General features: G+C 43.0%; 1 long non-coding RNA gene across 5 annotated transcripts in view; it reads left to right on the plus strand.

Annotated features, from left to right (window-relative positions):
- Positions 1-11,065, plus strand: part of LOC142600311 (uncharacterized) — a 13,442-nt gene extending 2,377 nt beyond the window's left edge. For 2 of the 5 annotated variants that reach the window (XR_012833720.1, XR_012833719.1), the window contains 4 exons: positions 2,062-2,143; positions 3,854-4,089; positions 4,412-4,868; positions 7,008-11,065. This is a non-coding gene — a long non-coding RNA (uncharacterized LOC142600311). Of the gene's footprint in view, positions 1-2,061; positions 2,144-2,434; positions 2,773-3,853; positions 4,090-4,411; positions 4,869-6,962 lie in introns of all 5 variants that reach the window. The other 3 variants (XR_012833723.1, XR_012833722.1, XR_012833721.1) reach the window with 3 other exon arrangements.
- Positions 11,066-17,460: the final 6,395 nt, after the last annotated feature.

The following is a 17,460-nucleotide window of genomic DNA, read 5'->3' on the forward strand; positions in this document are numbered from 1 at the left end:
TCCATTCTCCCTCCTGCTTCCTTTACTACTGCTTGCCAATGTCAACCAATGTCTTAAGCAGCTCTCCTGTAAGTAAATAAGTCAAAAGATTTAATACATCTCCTTTCCTTCTCCCATTGCTCAGTCCTCAACTGTCTTCTCTTTTTCCTTTTTACATCTGAATGTATTTTCTCTTCCCTCCTTGGTCAACATCAAATATTTTTTGAGGATTCTGTTACAGCTGGTTGAAATGTTCACTAAAATTCAATGTTCAGTATTTCTTTTTGCTACTCCAACTAGAAAATCTTTTTTACCTTCCTTTGGCTTGTTTTCAATAGATCGCCCAGTACTTCTTGTTTCCCATTTGTTTATATTTCTTAAAAGTCTCAAAGCTTCTCTTTACTATCTAACTAACTTGCCCTTTGTCACTCTTTCCCTCTGCTTACAATAGGATTTAGCTTGCAGGCTCTTGCCAAACATGCTTTTTAGAAATACTCTCCCAACTCAGGGAGTCTCAATCAAAATTAGCTACTCATTACATGCTGTCTTAAATACATCTCCTCTAATGTCGAGATACTTGTGCTTTCTCCAATCCTTCCCCAGTCAAACGCCAAAATCCTTGAGAAAGCCAACACTTTTTGTTCTCCTGCCTGCATCATGCTCACTTGTGCGTGGGCTGAGCTGCAGCCCCACGCGCCTTCAGCCACAGCTGTTGCACGGGAGGTAGAGCCCAGCCCTGCATGGAGGAGCAGGACAGGCTCTTCTGTTCAGCTTGGAGCATGTCTTTTTAGCAATGCTCTTCACAGAGCAACCTTGGAGGACGTGGTGTGCTTTCTTCTTAAGCTGAGTCATTTCCAAAGATCTGAAACACCCAAGACATAGGCAGAATTCAAGGGTTCAAAGACTGTCTCGTTTCAGAGCTCTCACTAAGATGGTGCTTACCTGAGCACCAGCCTAGGAGACACCAAACACTGGGTTATGTGTTCAGAACAAGCAAAGTCATGCAAGATCCTACAATTTCATTGCGCACTTGTGGGGCAGAGAAAGCACTGCTGTCACCCAGGGAAAATGGTTCCAGTGGGGCTTTTCTGGGTGCACAGCATCACCAAAAGAGTCAAGACTGACATGAATTGGTTTGAAATACATCTACTCTTCCCTGAGTAATGGAAGATGTTTCTTAAAATGATTTTTCATGCACTCTTTAAGGGATCCTTGCCTTAGTCTGCAAGTGGGAGAAAGGAGGATGAAAATCTCTCTAACCAATTGTCTGAACAAGGTGACTTGTATTCTGTGCCACTATGTCAGGTTTAAGTAGTACATGGACTACTCATGGATTTTGGCACAGAAATAATATTCAGCTTCATGCAGCCATCCCTGTTCTTAACAGAACAAACCAGAGGGTAGAGGAATACACAGAGAGAAATTTTTGATGGGGAAAATAAAGAAAAAAGCTTTTTCCATTAATATTTTTTGAAAAACATTCCCTTTTTGCAAGCTCCATTTTGTAATGGTTTGTAGAAATAATCACACGTTGTGCAAATTAACATTTTATCACTTTGCACTGGGACAGAGAGTGTACAGACTGAGCAGGCAGCTTTACTGCTCTCAGCTTTGAAGGGGTTGTGGCTATAGCTTGCCTGTGGGAAGTTTTCTTTTGCAAGAGTGCTCTTTTTATTTTCCTTGGAGTATGTATAGGGATCACGTCACACCTTCAGTTTAAGCTGTGGGACATTGTGACATAGGAGCCCTGCACCAGCTCTCACTGGAAGGGAAGTTTCAGTGGCATCTCGCCCCATCCTCTTGTCTGCCAGCTCCCATCTTCTTCATTTAATGTGAAAAGAGGGAACGGTGCTTTGCTTCTCATGGAAACAGAGGGATCTAGATATGTTTTTCCACATGTGCATGGCTACTTCAAGTAGTTGGGACTCTTATGTCAAATATGTCCTGTCTTGCTTCCTTTGAGGGTCTATGAAAACATCCCACAGCCACCTGAGCCACCTCCCAAACTCTTTGTTGCCCTTAACTTCCATTAAATGGTCTTTACTGTGGCAGCCAAAATATTTACACTATTTCTTTCCGCAGACTCAATTGCTGCCTTTCTGCCTGGTCTGTCCCCAGGACCCCACAGCCTTGCACGGCAGCGCTGCCTTCTGCCTCCCTTACCGTGAGCACAGCGAGCTGAACTTCAAAAGTTCAAAATTAGCAATCATACAAAATGGGCTCCATTTAGCTCCTTTAAAAGCTGTTTAGCTCTTGTCTCAGAGCTTTTCTTGCTTTTCTTTTGCACTGCCTTTAAAAGCAAGACTGACAGAAAAGATTAACTTACTTCTGGCTGCATCGGATAGAAGCAGATTAGCACAGCTGGATCCAACCCTGGGGAGCCCAGCCTGGAAATGTATGTTAGCACAACCCCGGCAGTGTATAAGCGTGAGTTGTTTGTGTTGATCTTTTTCAGGATGATGAGTGTGTGATTAACTCTTTTGTACGAAGGCTGGACTGTGTGGAAAGCTAATATGTGGCGGGATGCTGATAGAAAAGCTCCCGAGGCGTCAGCCCTCCCTCTCTCCACGCACAGTCCTGCAGCCACTCCAGCCTGCCTGCATTGGGGCTTTACCGGGGACTTTTCTTTCCGCTCTGTCTCCTTTGAGATGTTTTTGTTTCCACCTATAACACCACAAAAATAGTGGGCAGTGAAGCCCCTGGGGCCCCAGAGCGGGGAGCAGGGCGGCTGGGGAAGGAAGGAGAGCTTCATCTGAGCCAGGTTTAGTACGACCCGCTCAGCTGAGGCTAAGGGTAGGTAAAATCCAGCGTGGTGGACGCACAAATCCAAGTTGCATGCAATTAATTAAACTCCACAACAAATGCAAAAGAAATGTTACTGAGTCACTGGCAGGCTGTTTTCCTGCTTGATGATTTGTCTTTAGGGCTGGAGGTTTGTTTTTTGAGCACAGGCTTATTAATCTAAAATGACTGTGAGTAAATTATAAAAAATCAGATAAAAATGCATCTACTTTGTCAGGGAGCTATGAATTATAACCTGCAAGAGGAATCTAGGAGATCCCAGATCTTTAACAAGCAGATAGCAACTTTTTTATATTTTAATAATGAAAAATGTAGTAGATCTAGGTTTACGGTCGGACTCAATGATCCTAAAGGTCTTTTCCAACATAAATGATTCTGTGATTCTATGATCCTTCAATATGTACATTTTCCCCTCCGAGGGGCTGGCTGGAGGAGCTGCAGCAAAGGGCAGGAGGGGGCAGTGGTGGCATCAGATCCACGTGCGGGGCGTGTGGTCCCTGCTCATGTTCCTGCCCAGGCTTCCCACGGACGGGAGGACTGACCCTCCAACCTTTCTGTGCCCCGACTCTGCTGTTAGCTGACTTGAGATAACGTTGTTTGCCAACCTCAAAGATGTGTGGTGAGGATAAAAGCATGACCCCTCTCGAGGGGACTCAGCACAGCAAAGAGAAGTTTCCTTCCTGGTTAGAATGGAGGGGTCCAGAATAAGTCTTCACTAGTAAAGTATATTTGCTGGATGAACTGGAAGCAAAAGAGAAATAACATCAATATAGATATTCGGGGATTCACATCTGAATTCCAGCCAATATCTTATTAAGGTGTTTTTTTACTGTCGGGCTTCTTTTTTTCTTTTGACATGGCATTAATCCAGGACATTTTTACACATAACAGGTTTGAAATCTCACACACCCCTAGGCTGCATGACATATTTCTATGCAGCATAATTCTTTGGAGACAGTAAATCAGACCATCTGAGATGTGCACCTATAAATTTTAATGAATACACAATATCCCTGTCACTTCTGCCTCCCTTGTGTACTGACACTTTTTCTCTGTTTCCTTCTATATCAAGGTGAATGAATGAAACAAAACACTGCTGACTTAGCCGTAAATAAGTGAAAAGCAAAGATTCTACCCTGGACTGAGGAAAAACATCATTCATTTGCAGGCTTAGTGCCAAAAGCACTACCTTGCAGCTCCACTTATCTGATACTTTAGTGATTACGCTCAGATAAGCAAGGATAATTGAAGCAATTTTCAGCTTCTTCACCAGACAAGCCAGAGGCATGACCTTATTTTAGATAATAGGTAAATGAGATTCAAATGAGTTGTGGGGGTTTTCGGGTTTGGTTTTGGGTTTTGGGGGGTTTGTTTAGTTTTGTTTTGTTTTGAACAGTGAGCATGATTAGCTACTGGAGCAAATTAGCAGAGGAAGTGGTAGCTCTTCCAACACGTCAGGTCTTAAGATGATATCTGGTACCCGGTGGACATCTCTTAGCTAAACACAAATTTAGGGGCTTCATACAATTGCATGGGAGCTCTGTGCCTGGTATATCAGATGAGGTGATCCTAGAACATAGGTATAATTGTACAAGTATGATTTTTTTTTTTTTTTTTTTTTGAACTTTAGCTGGCTGGAATATGTTCTGCTTGGTATCGTCAATATGAGCTAAATCTTTATAAGCCTAACTTCATGAAACTGCCTTCCGGGGAATGAGAGAATCCATGGGATTCAACTGCCTGCGCCTGAGATGCCCCGGGGTGAACTGCTGACCCCATCCCCTGCTCCAGGATGGTCTGAATGCCCTGTAGCTGTTGCTGTATCTTCCAGCTCTGCACAACAGGGCATTTCATATGACTCCAGACATCTACAGTCTGGCAACCAAATCAAGTCTTTAAGGTCTAAAAGGTGGTCAGAAAAGCTTATGCCTTCCTGGCCCAACAGACAAGCAGAAACAAATCAGTGGCATTCCTCACTTGTAAGTGATACAGGCTTATTTCTGCTCTTCACAGGAGCTATAAAGAGGAGACTCCAGCACTGCTCAAGTCTTTAGCTGCTGCCATAATAATCATACTTAGGAAATAAGGTAGGCTATGACTTTTAAACCTTCTAGCTCTGGAAAACCAGCTACTTACATTGTTAGTTTTATTTTGTACTATTTTGGCCATTTGGCTATAGTCACACACAGAGCAGTTATTGTGTCTGGGCTTTTCCCCTTAAGTCCATAATGTCACAAAGAGAGCCATTAGGACATTAGGAAAGATCATGGGTTTTCCTGTGAGAATGACCCCTAGGTAAATGAGCAATCCACAAAGGGGAAACTATATTTGCATGACACATTCCCACACATGCAGAAAACAAGGCCTTTCAGTTCATTCCTCTTAGACTGGTGCATCAGCTTATTTTGAGTGTGAAGCAGGGTACAATAGTTCATAAAATACAGTAACGAATATAGATATATTCATTTAGAAGTATTTCAAGGAGTACATATAAAGAAGTTCAAAAGTTGGTTTGCAAGCTTTTGTCTTTGAGAGGTTAGTTTAGTTTTCTGGGGCTGGAGAAATAACTTATTAGTTGCTCACATCTCTTTTTTCTCATTTTAAATCCAACCTCCAGGATTTCACTGGCACCATTAGAAGACATTATTGTTTTGGTGGAAATGTCACATACCTAATGGTCCTATGGGGAGAAGCAATAGACTGCTTTAGTTGAAAAAAATAAATGCATGCAATAAAATTATGAAGGAATAAATGAGGACTTCCAGACCAAAGGAATGCAATGTGTGGCGTATAGTGTCAGATTTGCTTGTGTGGGTAGGATAGCTTGCCTGTTTATTTCCAGACAGTTCACAAATCTGTTCCCACGCACAGAGGCTGCAGAGCCAGCTCAGCACAGGAGAGGCAGTGGGTGTGCAGCCCAGGCTAGTGTAAATGGGAAAAGGGGCAAGGAAGGAGGATTTCCTCAACACGCAAGGAAACAAACTCAAATGAAGCCACAGTTATTCCTGGTGGCAGTCAGGAGATTTGTGCTGCTGTTTATAAATCCAAGAGGATGTGTTCCCACAGCTGCAATTCAATGATTCCTTTGCCAGGTCCTCATGGCTTCATCTTCCCTTTATACAGACTCAAGAAGTTCAACCCAGCGGGTGGGAGTGGGGTGACAGAGAGCTTGGAGGCATCCCTCCCTTGCCACATGGCTATAACCACCAAACACGAGACCTCCATGACCATCTGCCCCCACAGAAGGGGAGCTAAGGAATTACTTTGAGGAAAATGCTGAAATTAATAAATGTAAAACATTTTAGGTGATGTAGAGTGAAATCAGCAGAGCCTGAACACGTGCGGGCAGTACGTGTGAGCGGGGTGCTTCTAGTCCTTGCTGCAATGCCTGGGGCCTGATTTCCAGCTCTGATATATTGCATCATTACCCAGCGTGAGGCCTGTATAGCTTTCCTTTTAGATCCAGATTCACATCTGTCTCTTGGTGTAAACGAGGAGTAGTCTGGGAGTTACTCCCCATTCAGTTTGGTATGGCTGGCATGAGAATCTGGCCCTCAAAACTCCTCATCGCTGGGAGTTTGAAGTAAAAAAAGTGTGGCTCACAGCTTTTAAATGTCAGCCAGCTGTGGCAGACTTTTCATTTCTGTTCATTTCTGTTTATCAACACCTTTCCCACCTCTTCCCGCCGTACCGCGCTGGAGGAGCCAAAACTTGTCATCCTGGACTCATCCCAACTACAGACCTCATTTAAATTTTCTCAAGTCTAGCCACAGCTGAAATTGTTTCAGAAAAATAGCACAGGCCAATGCTTTTAGTCTGTAAGCCCCTCCAGATTTGCTTTCTCTGAAATCTCAAGAGGATTCCCTGATTTACCTAAATTAACCTACCCTATAGATTTCCCAAAATAGAACATCTCACATACTCTTTGGCACAGAGATCAATCTGTAAACCAGCAAGGACTGAGACAAAGATATTTTTCATGGCCAATATACAGTAGGACTCTCACAGAAAGCTAAATTTGCTCATTTCCGAGACCCTCTTTTATTAACTGCATTTATTTAGAAGCCTTTATTTACTGAGAGGCTTTGAGACCTTATTTAATTTATAGATCTTGCGTAGAACAATAGCGGCAGCTCAGGCTGTGAAATGCCACTTTGTTGCTTTTTCCCGCTGCTGCCCAGAGTGTGAATGCTCATGATGGTGTCTATTTAGCTTGAACATGTCAGATGCAGACCAGACAGGATGCTGAAGAAAGAAACTGGTGTCCTGCATTTCCAAGGCCTGGCTCATTACGCATTCGGTGATGAATTTGCTCTGTTTATAAATTCTGCAGCTACTGCTTACAGCCATACCTGACGTGAACTTGAGGAGCTGTGAGCAGAGCTCAAGCGATCATCCAGGCAGTTGATTTTTCAAAAAAAATATTGCATGGAAAGCTTAGAAACTCAGATTATGCATATGCAGCAAATGGCACAACTACAAACAGGAACCTGCTTGTTAAGCTCTTTTACACACTGGAGCCAGTCGGACCCGCTAAAATATCGGTCAAAGACTGCCATGAAGAAAGATCAGGGTCAGACGTGAGTATTGACCTCTGCCTGAGGTAGCACATTACCCCAGTGCGGGACTGTGCAGCCACTACAATGCGTAACGGTGCACAAATACTGCACTGCGTACGGCATGGACACATGCACTTACTGCTGCACCAGCAGCTTGTGTAAAAGCCTCGTCTGCAGTCGATGGGAGGTAGAGCTGTGGTACAAGGAGAAGCTCAGATATTCAGAGGTAAAGCTGGAAACATTTTTGGCAGCAATGAGGCATTCATCACTTGCATTTCTGGAAGAATCTCTGTTGGGAATGGGTCACTGACTCACCTGCCCTCCTAACTGACCACTTGGAGCCTATTGAAGCAAGATCACCTTGACCTTGGAGAGGCAGCACATTTCCTGGGACTCAAGCTAATGCTGTGTCAGAAAGCCAGGTAGGACCAAACCACACTGCAGGGTGCTGACTCTGGTCACCACTGTGATGGCTGGCCTACCACAGAGAGCAACAGAGCTCTTCAGAGCTAACAGCAATAAGGCACAACTCGCTGATATTCACAACACATGGATTAAGAATAGAGTGAGACCTAAAATACATATCAGAGAATTACCCTGGTGAAAGCCAAGGGAAGCCGGGCTGCTCATTAGCAAGGTTTGCTACAGCGTGAGAAAACATTTACGTGCAGTTAGGCCAGCTTCACCCTCCTGGGTTTTGCCAAATGCCAGAAGCCGCAGCCTGTGTGCCGGCCCCCCGCTGTCCTGCGGTGCCGCATCTGGAACTGCTCAGGGCTTCCAGGCAACCACCGTCCTCGGGTTCAGCTCCAGTGCAGCATGAGAGCCACCTCCTTTGGGAAGGTGCTTGGGCAGAGGGGACTCCCTGCCTGACGTCTCCCCCCGACCCATCACAGCCACAGGAAGCGTGTGTGCTTTGAAAACCCTGAGGGAACATAACAAGAATTGCTTAGGAAATGTTGGCCACTGCTCTTTCATTCCTCATACCTTCATCAACTGGCACACTATGATTAAACCCTGGGGTCTGGACAAGCTGTACCCCTCACCTTTGAACTCCTGTGATCTTAAGGTTGTGGGCCCAGATTCACCCCCCGCACTGTGAAGTAAAATGGCCTTATTTCCCTTACCTCATAGCCATGCTTCGGGTATAGGATTGCAAGGAGAAAAAAGCTCCGTCTGCATCTTCCCTGTCCCTGGTCTATACTTGCTACTGGGGAGAGGTAGGAAGACTTTGAACCATTGGTGTGTCTCCTCCAGCCTAAAACTGCCTCCCACAGAGCAGTTCCTGGCTCTTGTATGAGATCAGGTTCTGTAGAATGCAAAGGCTGGATGTCTTGAATGAACAATCCCGTTCTCCATTTCTGCTGCCTTTCTGCACTTACACCCCTCACAGCTATTATGCAGAGCTTGGCTAGTCTAACCCTCAAAAGAATCACTACTGCTGCTAAGGAAAGAGCATTTCAGGGAGTCCCACAACCAGAAAACACAGGAGGGCATGGTCAAAGCTTAACCACAGCCAGACCTTGCCTGGGGATTTCCTCAGTACCCAGGTGGAGCCCCAAAGCAGATATAGATTCCACATACATGCAGACAGCAGCAGCTCTTCCTCAGGTTGTCTTTGGTTTCCCACACTGTGGAGCTCAGCTGAGTTCAGTTGTACTTTTCTCCCTCAGAGATGTACTGCCTGTTTTAAACACAACCCTGTATAAATTTTATTTCCTTCCCTTGAACCTCATGAATGAAGTGTTTTGCTTTCAATTGGCGGGGAGAAAATTCTGCTGTGTGAAGCCATCTGGGATGCTTGGGTCCACTCTTGACATGGTGGCCAAATGCATTTTACGTTGTCATATACCACTTTTAAAAGGGTTTTCCAAATAGATGCTTTCAGTAAAGTAATTAAAGCAGGTTTGATTTTGGGAACAAAAGATTTGCTCCAGTTTTGCTACGATATAGCTGAAATTTGAGACAGCATTCATTATTTCTGCAGAGATTTAATACAGTATGTATTCAATTTGGCTTTAACTGTTTAGCATGAAAAGGGTATTTTTGTGTTGCTAGCTATCATCCTGTAAAATTAGTTTTTTCTCAGTGTTCTTGGCTTGCTGTCTGAATTGGTCTACTCTCATACACTGAAGTTACAATTTGAGTCTACACCTTCATTTTTCCATAGAATAGTCTGTTCCTTTCCTGAGGATGTGTATCTCTCTTAGTTTGCCTCCCTTCCAGCCTGGAATACCATATAGGTAATGCCATTTCTGCTGCCATTAGTGGTTCATCTTTCTGGTCCTCTTGGCCTTCAAAGTGATCCAACTTTTTGAAGTTAGGATACCTATTCTCATGTGCTACACCTAAAGATGTCATAACAGAACAGAAAAGAACTCATGTCCCTGTAGGTAGCAGACCTTGGGACTAGAGTTCTTTGATCTACAATCCTCTCAAAGCTGCTGCTGGCATAATGGACAGCTGAATAGGAAGATGTCACGGCCCATGCCTTTTCCTTTCTGCTACCATAGCAGCCTTGCTGGAGCATATTTCACTATCTCTGCTGAAAAACAGGCAATCAGGGGAACGTGCTCTCAGTTTGCTGGGAGGTAGTGTTGGTCCATGGGCTGAATATGCTCTACGGACTACAGCAGACAATGTTTAAGTAATAGTATGGGAGCTCAAGGCATTGCTGCATTGCAGGAATCAGCTCTTACATAGTCATTTCTCTTTCTAAAATTCAAAATGATAGGACAGATCACCACAACTTCCAGCCTTAACTTACAGGTGGTAAAATCAAGGTACAGAGAGCTTTTATGTCAGCCCAAAGTAATTCAGGCCCTGAGTTTGCTTTCTCAACTCTATAATGGGTCATAGGAAGTTCATCCCAGAATAGATGACTTCTTGCAAAAAGGAACAGACTCCACTGCAGACAGCCAACATCATCATCAAGGGCTGGGTCCTTGCCTATGCCTGCCAGACCCAGCAGAAACACTGAATACCATTTGAAAATAAATCACAAGAAAGGTTAAGCATGTAGAGGGCACATGCAACCTTTTACACCCACTGTATCTGACCTTGGCTGTTGTTTGCTCACACGAAGAACCACTGGAGGCTCACTGGAGGCTGCATGGGAGCCTGAGACCATGTTTTCTGTGCTTATGGTCTGTGGTCCAACAGAAGACTTCAGTAACACCAGATTTTCCTGCAACTTTTGCAGTTAGGTTTTCCAGATGAAGAAGCCTCACAGATCATAGTTTGGAGGTAAGGAAGGATGAGTGGGAGGCGGAGCTGCCATCACAGGAAATACTGCTAAATGAGCTTGAAGAACTCGTCTAGACCACCTTTCCGTGCCAATTTAACTTCAAATATGTATGTACCTCCTCACATATACTCCTCCTCTCTGATAACAATCTCATATCTTTTTTTTCTAAGCAGTCTGTTCCAGTTCCTAATTATCCTCACTGTTGGGAAATCACTGCTGCTGTCAAGTCTGCAGGTTAGGCTCATTGCTTCCTGCAACCTCAAATGTTTTTGGAGAAAAGATAATTTCTTTAGTTAATTTCTTTAGTAGGTACATTGGTATTATGTCCGTACCGGGCACATCACTCAACATGCTTATTCACATTTCACATAAATAGCGCAAGTTGCTGCATATTATTGTTTAGCAAATAAACTAATATAGGTTATATAGGCTGCCTATGCCATTTTTTATTGTTGTGATAATAATTTTTTTTTTTTTTTCAGTTCAGGCTATTTCTGTGATTATTATTTTGGATTCAATTGTGGTTTCTTAATTAAATCATTACCTGTACCAACTCCACTAGTTCTTCAACTGGAGACTTAATAGATCAATGGAAAAAGACGTTTCAGGGACTATCTGGAAGAACCACGACTGGGGGGAGCGTTCCTTTCATTCTACCTTCATTTCTCATAAGTTTTGAAAAGTCATAACAGGAAATAAATGTAAAGGCATCTCAGGAAGTCATTTAATCCAGCCTCCTGCTCCAGGGCTGAATTTGAACTGAGAATTTATAAGAAATAATGGAAGGCAGCCTAGTGAATTACCTTCTTCCTGAGTCACCTAAATTTCCTTTCTCTAAAGGATTCCAAAGCTTTGGTAAACACAAGCTTACCCTTACAAAAGCCATTTTTGTTTCTAGAAATCTTAAAATTATACTTTTCCTTCTATTGAAGTGATTCTTTGATACCGCAAACCTCAATGTACAACTAGTACTCTGTCAAGACTGTGAAAATGTGCAGCTCTTACATAGCGACATCTTAAACTGTGAGTGACACCACCGTGTCCTTAAGAGGGCAGAGATCTTTGTGTATCAGAAAATTTAGTGTGAGGGAACTCCAGCTCATGTTGCTAAATCACCATGCCAAATACTTCTCTCTATATTACTGATAGGAATTGTTTCACACCTTACCTGCATCGGTGTGTTGACCTAAAGAAATGAAGAGGGCATCTAGACAGAAATATGAGTATCTTCTGATGTAAGATATAATAAAAGATACTGACACCCACTATCAAGGAGTAATCTGGATTGAATCAGTGAGAATAAATCTTATTCACTGATTAAAATGCATAGAGGTTACTTTGTTTTAAAGGACTGGAAATGTGGAAAACAATATTCTGATATCTTTACAAATGGTCAAACAAACAGAATAGCCAGCAGCCTTTCTGGAGCAGAGGCTAGAGGCTGGGAAAGCCTCCAGTACTGACATTGTGGCAGGTTGTCTGCTTGTGGTCAACCACACTGAGCCCTCAGTGACTGAGTGATAAAATACCGAAATAAAGTCAATGCAGCCAAAAGATCAAGTAACCAATGTGGGATAAAACAATCCTAACTTTGCATGTAAAATGAGATGACATTACTGAGCAGTGGGATTCTGGGTTATGATGGGTTATTCTGCAGAAGTACTCAGGTTTACCACAATAGAAGTCAAAAACCAGATTAAAAGTTAGAAATTACCAGAAGGAATAGAAATCAAAGCAGAGAACATCATTATGCTACCTTGTGAATCCATTATTAGTCCATACCATGAAAATTGCACTTAGAGAAGGTTCGCTTATCTCAGAAAAAGGATATAGTGCAATGGAAAAGATACAGAGAGGGCAAGATGGATGATGAAAGACCTGAAATGATGCCCATATGAGGAAAGATGATGTACAGTGGGAAGCTTGAACCTGTGAAAGAGATTACTTAGGGCATCAGTATTGTCCTACAATCTTCATAGTCACAGCAAGGCATCTTTAGGATGTGACAAGTAATGCTCTACATCTCTTGATTATACTGACTTGAACTTTCTTGGCTATGCTGTGGTTGAGGTGGCCAGTGAGGTACAGATGTTTGAACTGTAGTCACAGGAAACTGAGTCATATTCAAACACAGGTTTGTAGCTATAAACTTCTAAGGATTAGATGGTCGATGGCAGTTAAGTCATTTGCTGTCTCATTCTCCAGCTTCCCTAATATGTATCCAACCAGTTGTGGGCCATGAAACCCTGCTTCTCTTTCCAAATGGCCAGCACACATGGCAGGAGCTACCACACACAGCCTTCTAGCACTCTGTTTCAATCACATAGTACACTTGCAATAAAGAAATAAGCAAAAATTGCTTTTGCTAATTAACACAGAAAATGAACCTAGGAGTCAATATCTTCTAAACTAGGGTCAGAGAGACATGAATGAGGTTCTGGCATGAGAACTGGCCATGGCAGAGTAGAGGAAAAAACTGTTGAATCCTTCATGCCAGGATCAAAGCCCTCCATTCTTGGGGACTGGAGCCATGAGAAGAAGAGTACCAGACTGTCATCAATGGGAAATCCTTCATTCAGAAGAACCAACCAACCAGAACCACCTTAGGTTTCGTTTCTATGAAATGTTCATGTGAAATAGTGAGAATAACAAACTGCCCTATGAGAAAACCAATCCTATGCCAACAATAGATTTGGCAACCTGGGAGGGACTGGCTGATGGCCAGGAGGCTCAAAATGCTCATCATAGAGACAGAAAAAAAAGTTCATTCTGCTCCCAGAGCCTGAGCACAGCTTGTCCATGGCTGAGCTGCCTTAGCCCCCTCTGCTGCTCATGGGTTCCCTGTCCCAGCCCCCTTCCACCAAACCTCTCATCAGTAGGGCAGAGAAAACATGTCCACTTTGGGATGAACATAAGGTCCTGCAAGGACTTCAGTCTTTTTGCCTGAGCATTTTGTGTCCTCATTTGGGATTTTAGAGGCAACATAGAAAAGGAAAAGGGATGCTTCCAGTGGAAAAGGGATGAAAGACACAAGGATGTGAGCCAAAAAACTTCTCTATTGTTTTCAGGTGTACCAGTTAGTCATGTAAAAGATTGCTTCTCTCTTGTCTCTTACCACAAACAATTGAAGTAACATTATTACTCCAACTGTAGTTTATAACACACTTTAAGATTTTTTTTAATCCATCTGTTACTGTAGGCAAATAAACTGATTATTACCTTGCCAACACTCATCATCAGGTGGCTGTGACTGTTTAGATTGCTGCCCAAAGCCAGCAAGAAGTACATTAACTGAGAACAAAAGGTATTGTTTAAAAAAACCCCAACAGTTACCATTAAGCCCTCACGATACAGATAGCTAAATCCAGTAATACTATAGGGATCAGGACCTCTGGGTCCCCCACCAGGCCCATTACAATTTTATCTTATCTCACTGTATGTTCAAATAAATCCGTGTGTGTCACAAAAACACTTCAGTTAGCATTGCTTTCCCAAAGGATGCTTTACAGCTTTTGTTGCTTTAACTTCACATTCCCTAATTGTTTTAGATTGATTTAGTTGGATGTCCAGGAGCAGCAATTAGATTTTAAAGACTTCTGGGATGATGTGGGTTCCTGCATATCAATTTTTCCAGCTGTGTTAACAAACAGGAGGCAAAACAGATGGGTGGCAGATACAGACAGGGCTCAAAGCACTGCAGTGCTTGGGCAATCAATTAACACCTCCAAAACTTATGAATGCCTTAATAAAGTGAACCTTCACATCTCCCAAAGAGCAGCAGGAGTTCATGACTATTGTGAAACTCACACCAAGCTGTAGGAGGGGAAAAATCTGTTCGGCAGGGCACAAACTTGTGTGTCCAACCTCTCTGTTTTTTGCAGTATATTCTACAATCCTCATGGCTGTGAGGCCCAAAATCAAGTATTCATCATTGATTTGTCAGACACTGTTCCTTGTTGTTTACAGAAAGCAGATCTGACTCTTGATGGCATCCACTGAAAAGGCGGGTAGAGACACATAGTGGAAATTTTCTAACTGGAGCTAAGCAAAGTTAAGGTCAGACAGATTGTGGAGTCTGTTGGGAAGGCAGAATGAAAATTTGTTTATGTCCTCTCCTAGCATTTCAAGGAATTTAGAGGTGGTGCTTATCTTGTTTTCTGTGTTAGTGGAAAATTTCGACGATGAAGTATTACAGAGTACATTGGTGATTATATGATCTTGCTGTAGGGAGTACAAAGTAGGCACTACAATATCATATTTAGGCACTAGGCCATCAGAGTCTAAACCCTGAAGAAACCCGGGGAGAGATAAGGAACAGATAATAATAGGTTAACAAATCCAGCTGTTACAGTTTAAGAATGAGTCCTTCACTCTACCCCATTGCTGGAATTAACAACCCACTCCTTTGACAGAAGGGCATGTTCAAATAAAGTGGACCATTTAACATAAACTAAACAATTTTCACTGAAATGGTGGAGGTCTGAGCAGATACTGTTTTTCCAGCTTGCTTTGCTCATTAAGCATTGGCAGAGAGGAGGAGGAGTAGTGGTAGAGAATGGTAACATCCTAAATCACCTCCCTCAAATACATCGTCAGTGCCCTTCAGGACAGAGGCACTTCAGCAGAGTGAGGTTCAACCAGCACCTATAGGTAACGAGTATGAAACACCATGCAAAAAACATGACTGTATCCTCACCCCTTGTAAGAAAGCAAGACTGACACCTGAACCAGGTCAGGTCATTCTCCCACTCAGTCTGGAGAAGGATCACGATAAGGAAATTTTCAACCTTAGCGTTACAGTCATCTTTTATATTACAGCTATGTCAATAGACCACTGACCCATTAAGTAGTTTAGGTTGAAGGGATTCAAATCCATGGCTTTGTCTACAAGAAAGTACTTAAATCATCTGGCTAGGTAAGGGCCCCTTCACTTTTCAGTGGGATCTGTGCACACATGCATACAGGACCTTGAAGCCCACAAAGAGAGGAAGTTCTTTCCCACAGTGTTTGGTATGAAATGTTTCACATTAAAGCTGAATAGTCCTCTGTGGGTTTTAAGTATTGCCATGCAAAAGTGATCACCGAAAGGTGCATTCTTGGACTTGGCTTGTTAAGAACTTTCTCAGATCTGATCCTTAGTCTTCTGGCTTTGATGCTTTCCCAAAATTATCAGGAGTTTTTACTGCAATTAAAATAACCACAAATGTTTATTTTAGTTGCTTAAATCAAGTTCCTGGTATCTACAGTGTGGGCAGAACAGCAGTAAGAAGGAGCTCAGACTAAATAAGTATGAAAGAGCCTGAATGTCAGGCTTATTAAGAGAAGCAGATGGTTAGGAATTGAATTGGCTTGAATGACTTATCTATAAAAACTGAGATAGAAATCTCTAGATGACTGGAACTTTTAGGTGGTTTGACATCCCATGTTCCCAGTCAGGCAGCTGTCAGTCCAATGGGTGCTGTTCTCAGAGCATTTTGGGTAGTCTATTTCCATCAGACCAGGAAAGCCAGAAGAACTTGCAGAGCCTGCAGAGAGGACGTTGATGCCTTGAGAGATCCTTTGGCTGCATCATTTCAAGGTTCCAGAGGAATTCGGTTGAATCACCTTATATGAGCAGATGGTTAGCTGACTTTTATTTTATCAGTGCATTTAGCCCATCAGTAATCGTGTAACGCATCCACCCATTGCTCACTCCCACCACTAAAAGCAGAAAACCACTACGTCTTGCGTCTGATGACCCACAGTCTGAATACTCCTACATCAGCCACTTTTCGTTATCAACCTCTTTCTGGGCTTGATGAAAGATCTAGCTTACCTCTGCATGTTACCGTGCCCAGTGCTATATCGTCTTTGCTGTTTTCTTGCATGCAACCGAATAAAAGACCTGATGTCTGGATAAATGAGGGAAAATTCCTGCTGTGACCAGGGGAAAAGGGAGGGAAACAATGGGAGGATGTATTGGAACTGGACCCACAGAGGAGCTGCAATCCCAGACTCAGAATAGTCAATCTATTTTTGCTTCCTTTTTAGCATGTTTTTCATTGAGTTCCCGATGAATTCAGGGTCCAGATACATTCATTTAGTGAACAGATGATGTAGCTCAAGATATTACTCCACTCTCCCCCACAGTTCGTTCAACTCTGAGAGCTCAATTTGAGTTTCTGCAAGAGGTGGTTGGAGCTAAGCCCATCAGATCCTCTGCTGAAGTAGCTGAGGACCTCTTGCATGTTCTGCTCTTCCAACTCTGTCCTCAAGGCAGCAGTCTCCGAAAGGAGAGCAGAACTGAGCAGCAATAGCCTGACCCACCACCACAGCTAATGGTAAATTTGTCTCTAAGTATTTTCTCCTACAATTCTTTTTTTTTGGTTGCTTTGAATGTGGCGAAGCCCTTAGTATTAGTGAAAAGTGCCCATGGAAATACACCCAGCCCTACTTCAATGCATTTGCATATGTCAAGGGATACTGCAGAACCCAGTGTGGATACGCAATAGTTTAAATGGCCAATCTCTCATCGAGTTTAAATTTAGATATTTACTTACACAACATCCCAGAATCCAACCAAATGCAGTTCACCTAAGTGGAAGCAGTCTGAAGGCAGGGCAGAGCTCAGAGAGTATTCCCAGACACTGCTGCATCAGCAGGAGTCTGAGGCTGGGTACTCAGTTCTAACAGAACAACACAAAGAGAAGCATTTACAGCTATTATTCTTGTATTTAACAGCTGGAAGCAAAGAGCTCCCAAGTAACCTACCAGTATTGCTGAGTTTGAGAATTCCCCCTCCTCAGATGATGGATACCTTAAACCTTTGAGCCCTAAGAACAGAACTGCTGTGGCTGGAGGTAGTCCTCCCGTGCAGTGTGGAAGGGGCTCACCCTG

Source organism: Balearica regulorum, chromosome 2 (genome assembly GCF_011004875.1).
Source record: "Balearica regulorum gibbericeps isolate bBalReg1 chromosome 2, bBalReg1.pri, whole genome shotgun sequence".
NCBI classification, from domain to species: Eukaryota; Metazoa; Chordata; class Aves; order Gruiformes; family Gruidae; genus Balearica; species Balearica regulorum.